Here is an 8,205-nt window from a genome sequence, read left to right as displayed (position 1 = left end):
TCATAGAATTTTTGCTATCATTTATTAAATACTATATTATTTATTTATTTTTCGTCAATGGGCATTTATATTATTATAGTTTAATTCATTCTTCGTTAATTTAGGCTGAATTGCAACACCTTAACTTAACCGTAAGTACCGTAACTTTAACTACAACTGGTATTTTTTTGTATGGAGTTTGACAGACTTTTGACGTTTGTTATTAAAGTAAGATGGTGCAACAACCCTAGACGCTCAAATCCAATCGAATGTTATCACGCAATGAACTGATGTAGGATAAGGTTTTATCAAGAAATAAATCGATGCATAGGTACCTTACCTAGTAGGTAACTAAAAAAACCACGTTAGTAGGTACTTACCTTTAAAAATATCCACTAAGTAATTCAAACGACACTTCTATCTTCTTGACACACAGTTCACTGATTCAATTACTTTTAACGTAAAGTTCCTACAAGTCGTAGTAGTGAGTCACCTCAACACACAAACTGACAATAGATCAGTTCACAATCTACATAAACAACATAACTATTCAATATTAATACATAATATACAGTAACTATTAATTCTTCACACAATATGGGCAAAATATGAATAGCTACTGAACAATAAAGACAATATTCTCGATAACCTTTCGACTTACATAATATAACGCTACAAGATGTGGTTGGATTGTCATGTACCTATTGTGTAGGTGGATACCTACTACATACTAGGCTGAATGACTTTTTTGCCTGTTACAACATCATACAATAACTCTGGCAAGGTGCGTTCATTCTTATTTTTATTGAGTAATAGAGATCAAAGGTGAAGCGCGCTTAGGTAAATTACTTACTTACTAAAATTCACTCGAGAGTCGAGAGGCCCGTATTAAGAAGCACAACTTGAAACTAGGTTCTAAATAATAGACTCAAGCTTGTGGAGCGTTTCTATACTGCTAGGTAATTCTATACTTCTAATCTTAGTTTTTAGGGTTCCGTAGTCCTGACAAGGAACCTTTATGGTGCGTCCACATTAGGCGAATGGGCTCACGCGGCAAACTCGACATTCTGCTCACTTAAGACACCTCAAGAGGAGGGTGAGCAGGATGACCAGAGTAAAAGAACCTATTTGGTAGTGACGACATTATACCTATAGCGCTTCTTCCCCTTTTCCTAACTACCCCTTCTTAGGTTTGATTGATTGATTGATTAAATAGGTAGTAACAATAAAAATGATAAACTAATGCAGATTATTGTCATATTATAGAGATTAATATTAATGTCTAATTATCTGACCACTAAATAATTATAGTTATACCTAATAATAAAACAATATTTGATATTCTCAAAAATTATCTCAATTTAACTAATATCGTAAACACCTAAAACCATTTTTATGCCCTTATTCTAAAAGGACATGCTCAATTATTAATCTACATTCAAGAACAGAATAAAACTGTGGTGACGTTTTATACTACGGGCCTCAAAAGTAAAATTACGTAGGATGGTGCTTACTTACGTGTCATCCAAAGGGTGAAATTTCTTATTTCAGGCCAATTTAAACGCACTGTAATTATAGGTAAACAGTGCCTTTCTGTCCTAAAACAACAGGACGGATCAAAGAGTTTTATGCAAAAAGGCCTACACCGCTGGGCTGTTTGAACGCAAGTCAAACAGAGTCAAAATAGGCTGGCTCTGGAACTCATTTGCATGGTAGACAATGCCCTACAACTCGATCACGCGTGTACTTAGGTATTCACATGAATAGATCTTTGATCTGTTTTACAATGCGTATGCATGAAGTAGGTATGTGTAATGCAGTATTCTATAGTAGGTAGTCTTTGGTGTAATGCATACATACCTAGAAGTGCGATAGACGCTTCGAAATATTTACTTCCGTATTGGAAAATATACGGAAGTTATAAGCGATGGACAAAAGAATGCACGATACGGGTGATAAGGAAAATATTTTTGCGTTTTTTTGTTTCGTTATTTTTTTGTGACTGGAAGAGGGCCCTTATAAGATAGTTGCATATGAACACGTGTCTATCATCTGTACTGTAAGTAACGTTGGTCACATTTTGGGCCACGAAAAAAATCCATTATGGAAATCATTGGTTTTCCATAATGCTGAAATGATGATGATTACTTAATGATGAAAAGCATGGTAATAAATAAATTAATAACAATATTTTTTTTTACAATAAATCTGGTTTTTCCTTATAAATCAACACACTTCGTGTACGTCCTATAAACATGGCCGTACACATGCATGCCTCAAATAAATCACAGCACGGGGTCACGGTAAAGCTCAGCAAAGCAACTAAGCAAGACGTAGTGGCGATAAAATAAGTGCGGTAACGTTATAAATTTAACGGGACGGCCTTAATAGCGTACGCAATACCTCCGTTGATGTAAGATCGCTAGGTTGTGGCTAGGTGTGGTGGGTTGACCCGAGAAGTTTATGCGCATATGTCACGTTGAGTTAAGGGTGAAAATACTTTTAGTAATGCTGGCACAAAATACCTGCCAAATGAAAAAAAGTGCCCACTCTCCTTCATGACGATCGGTCAAAAGAGAGATGCAGGTTATGGCGTGAGAGAGCTGAGGTGGAATTGTGTAAAGCAATCGTTATCATTTGACAGTTCATAACGTACGATTATTCTGTGAAACGCTTTGTTTAACTGACTTTATCGTACGTTATGAACTGTCAAATGATTACGATTGCTTTACACAATTCCACCTCATATCTTCCCTGCCCTTTTGTCCCTATGTCTGAGAGTCCTCCGCCTGGACACGAGCTCCCCTGGCCTACATAGAAATCTTTAAAGACTTCGGACGCAGGTCGGCCATAGTTAGGACAATCTGTTCAGGTGGGGATTCTTGGATGACTCAAACTTGAAGTGCAAGTGTGGTTTTGTTCCCCAATCGACGAAGCACATGATGTCGTGCCCTGCGTGCCCAAACAACTGCACGCAGGAAGATTTAATGAAGTCTACTGACAACGCCACTCTTGTGGCGGAGTTTTGGGCTGACGCTGTGTTGTCGACACGACAAGAAGAACATGATCAATGCAACTAATGTAGTCTAATGTGCTGTCAATTTACTGTACCTATCCACTGTCACATCACACTATACATTCTTTGTTGCAAAATAGACAACTAGTAAGTAGGTACAATGCTTATCTTGATGTACTCTGCCTGTATTAGATACATTTTGATTCTTCTAATCGCATGAATTACCCTGGTAACCAAACAGACTGATCTGAGATTGTACTATGGTCGACTAGATAACGTATAATAATCATTCATAAAGCGATTAAAATAAGTCTATGACAACAACAAAAATGTATATCCGGGATTCGAACAAACAAACATCGTTGGCGTTGTGTAGTACGGAACGTAGTTTCGTTAGTAAAGAAAGAAAACATGTTTATTCAGTGTTAGTGGTAGGTCCCGTTTTTTAAAATACTTTTGGCTTGTCTTGGTGCAGCCTTCATCAGCTAATACTTATGCAAATACAAAAGGCGAAAATGTATTGTCCTCAAAATACAGACAGTAGCATCTTACAGTTGTAATTTTTTTTATACAAAATGTATAGTCTGATCTATTACATATTAATGAAATTATAATGGAAATAATACACAAATATTACACTGTCATATGCTTTTATTATGAAAAGTAATTACAATATTTATCAAAAACTGTTATAATGACTGAAAGCAGCTAGCTTGAAATAGAATTGAAAAATAGAAACTATAATATTATTGTATTTTAACAGAAAAATAAACAACATTTTATGTACTTACAAGACTTACATAACATAACTTGCATACATAGGATTCATAAAAACAGATAAATGAAAATAGGTACTTAAAATTAATGTATTACTGGGTTTTAACACAACTTCGTAAATATTAACATTCATTTGAGTGTATGTATAATATCGCACTCGTTTTTTATGTTTTTTTTATTAATATCGAAAAACTGTTTACATCTGGATACAGTTCACGATCTTACCTCTAATACTTATATTATTATATTACAGATATGTACCATCATAGACTGCATCTCACTTAACACCAGATGCGATTGCGATCAAATACCTGCCTTGTCTAGCATAAAAAAATGCCTAACATTTAAATGATTTTATTAGAACAATTAATCGTTCTTACATCACATGAAACCAATGTAAGATATTATTCAATTAAAAATTGAATTATCAAATGAAAATGGGTATTATTTTATTTATTGTATCGCTTCAGTATTCTTAATTAACTGTGGTGCCTTTAAATTGCTTTAATAAAACCATTTACATTTATTTATTACTAGCTTTCCGCCCGCGGCTTCGCCCGCGTGGAATTTGGTCTGTCACAGAAAAACAATATCGCGCGCGTATTTGCTCACCGTTTAGACCTACCCTGGACTACGACAAACATTTTAAAACCAAAATCAGCTCAATCGCCCCAGCCGTTCTCGAGTTTTAATCAGACTAACGAACATCAATTCATTTTTATTTATATACATAGATAGATATTGTAATTTCATACACTGACCAATTGACGATCCAATTGACTTTAAAACATACTATTAATATTACATGGAAAATAATAATATTATTTTAATTTACTCGAATACTCTCAGATATAATAAAAATAGTATTTCATATTCAGAATGCGAGCAACGGCACATCAATTTAAACACTATCTCCTGTTGTTGCAATATGCTTTTTTGCGAGTAAGGCCCGCCATACAAGAAAAGCTGTCGACACTAGTTGCTTCAAGCTGGCAGGTTAGGTTTTTTATGCGGAAAAAAGCAGGTATTTAGGTTTAAAGAGTTCGGGAAATACAGCAGCAGTCGGGCCTACGACTGCAAGAGCGGTCCGTGTATGTTGATCACTGGCTACCTGCTCAAACTGTCCATGTATGGCGGGCTAAAAATGGACAGTTTATGTGCTGGGCGACTAATGTTAGTGCCATTATATTGTCACTTCAAATAAGTGTCATTAGAATTGACATGGTTATAAATGCAAATAGATCATTGCACCGATTTTTTTTTAAGTTTTTGAGTTACTTTTAAGATAAAATTAATTTTTAGTCAGTCTTTCAATATAGTGGATCTTATGAAATATGAATGTAACCTAAAACGTTTTAATTTAAAAATAATAATATTGCACTATTAAAGCCAATTTTTCTCAGAATTTTTAGATCTCATGCCAATAATAGTTTTGAGTTCAACAAAAATAAATGCGTTGATCAAAAATTATAAATGACTTTAGAATGTATTATGCTTTAAACAACTTTTTAAGTTATTAATATTATACTCGTATATTGACTATCAAAAATATTATTATCAAATATCAGTTCGTCAATTTAGTTTTCTTAAAGCCAAGTGTATTGTGTGACACGATGAAAATATGAAATATAGATCAGTAAAGAGTCCCCTCTAATGAAATTAAACCATTATTATACAGTCATTATACCGACTTAGTGCTAAATAATCAGACGCCGCAAAGGGGCAAACATTTTCTATAAAATTATACTTAATCTTCCTCGGTCCCACACTGATGAAGATCTCGACCACATGTATTTGTCGAAAAATACCTACAAATGTAACAGTAGTGAATTATGGACCAGCGTCCGGCACCGGGTACCAAATGAGCGACCGACGCCGGCTGCCGAATCAGTGACCGGTGCCGGCTGCCGAATCAGCGACCGGCGCCGGCAGCGGAGGCATTCCCTACATATTATAGTGTTCCTCCACAGACTGCGGTCATAAGCTGTGTGGACCACATAAAATTATACAGGAGAGCAAAAACCGACATAGTGCCTGAATATTGGAGCATTTCTGTATACAACAAAATTTTTGACCGATTTGTATGATGTTCGCCCCTTTGCAGCGTAGGCGACAAGTTGTGTGACAACTTTTTTGTCCACTGGACTATTTAAATACAAATTGAGATTATACCACCGAAAAAAACAGTCATTATTTGTGTCTTTTCTACTATTAGCAACATCCTACGAAGATATAAAGAGATGAATCCATCTTATTTATTAATGCAAGAAAAAAATATCTACGTCATAGCATTAGATATGTCTTTTTTCAATTTCTCCAGTATCCGTTTCATGGGAAAGTATCTGTATTACCCTTTATCCCGAACATCCCTTGATATGATTATTTATTTAATTGACGTTAAATCGTTGTACGTTGCTAGAATATTATGTATAGTAGACATCAAAAATATATTTACAATGAACATTTTCAAAAATATCTACACATATTTTCCATTCATAAATTCATCCAAGGTAAATTTTCTTGGACAAATTTTGCTTTTAAATCACAATACATAAATTAAACTCTTGAATAAATAATTACGAAGATCTCAGACATTGAAAGAGACTAGATACGATCAATCATAGGAGCTGTCAAAATTCTGCATCACGTTAGGCTTCAACTACACCAACGCGTGGAGATCGCCTTCGCCGGCTCGATTAGGGTTGCCAGGCGTCTTGGCAGGACATGTTTGGCTTTTTAGGGACTTGTCCGGCCAAATATTGCCTTGTCCGGCCTGTCCGGCTTTTGTTAGGCTTTTTATTTAAGTTGAGCCACATAATCATATGAAGCGCACGCATCAGGATGTTGGTTAGCACTCATGAGCTGACACTAATTGCATTTAGGGTAAAATGTCCGGCCATATGAAGCACAAAGTCCGGCTTTTGTGATTTTGGACCTGGCAACCCTAGGCGCGATCAAAGGCCAATGACAGGTCGCGTGAACTGTCATAGGTCGCGCGACCTGTCATTGGCCCTTGATCGCGCCGGCGATGGCGATCTGCACGCGTTGGTGTGGCTCAAGCTTTAGAGATTGTTTGAGAAATATCGAAGTTTGACATCACTTGTGATCAGTTTTCATGAGAGTGATGGTAATGACCCGGTTCTCATGAAAACTAAATCAATTTCATACACGATTTATTAACGTCCTTTTTATGATAAAATTCAGTCCGGTCTTCTATTAAAAAAGAAAAGAAAATGTTTTGCGTACGGCTGTGACTTTTCACAAGTAACCTACATTTACGAATTTAATATCTAAGGATGAATGTATTAAAATTATGGTCCAGAAAGCGATTCTTATGACTATAAACGATGCGATAGATAAAAATGCTTATAAATCATGGATATGCTTGCTTATATCGCTTACTAAATGAAGCTTATTGTCGATTATTGTTGAAGTTTAACCGTAAGATTAAACAGATTTATTTTCTTATTTAACATAACTGAACAAAACACTATCCTATGTCACCTTAGTTAGGTTTTAATACTTACTACGCTACTTCATAACTAAACCGGTACCAGCTTATAAAAGGCAATGGGAATAGCTACCACACTATTTGGAAATTTATTAGCTTGAATTAAAGATCAACAATATAAAAGTAAATGCGAACACATCACAAAGACGGTGAATTAAATTGTTTTCTAGATTATTGGTGACTATTCTATCATCTACAAACATAGCTTATTAATAAGCGTTTTTTTAAGCAATAAAGGAGACCGGTTAACAATTAAAAGTTAACAGTTTGCCTTGTTTTTTAGCTAATAGTTGCTCTTAATTTTATGCAGGTGTGGTGGTCTGTAGACGCATTTGATAGCTTGTTAGTCTGAGTTGCACCAACTAACTATATTAGTGACCGTAACTATAACAATAGCCGGTGTTTTTTGTATGGAGTTTGACAGATTTTTGACGTTTGTCAAAGTTAAAGTAAGATGGTGCAACCCAGCCTTAGTGTCTTTAGCTCAATGTTATTTATGTTACGGTTAATGTGATAAATTGAAAATTATTAATAATAACCGGTTATTATGAATAATTACCGACAGTCGCGGTAAAAGTGATAAATTAATCACATTTAACAGTTATTATTTAATAATTCAAGCTTAGTACCAACAAATTTCATAAAAGAGAACAACATCTTGTGTACGTGCTCGTGTACAGCCAAACTTTTGAACGTTTTGATATCATATATTAATATAATTTGGCATAATGAGTTTGGAATGTTTCTTGCATAATATTACTTTTCCATGATGCCTATAACATAATTTTTTTATTTAAAGTGAAAAATAGGTTAAGGTGCGGCGGGGGTGGCCCTTGGGCCACCCCTAAGCCGCCTATCTAGTTTTATACACACATAAATGACCCCTCATATTAATCTCATTTACCAAATCATGCGGTAATTA

This window comes from Ostrinia furnacalis, unplaced genomic scaffold, assembly GCF_004193835.3.
Source record: "Ostrinia furnacalis isolate ACB-3 unplaced genomic scaffold, ASM419383v2 OfSCF7580, whole genome shotgun sequence".
NCBI lineage: Eukaryota > Metazoa > Arthropoda > Insecta > Lepidoptera > Crambidae > Ostrinia > Ostrinia furnacalis.
The sequence above is the reverse complement of the archived record's forward strand: the minus strand, read 5'-3'. Positions refer to the sequence as shown.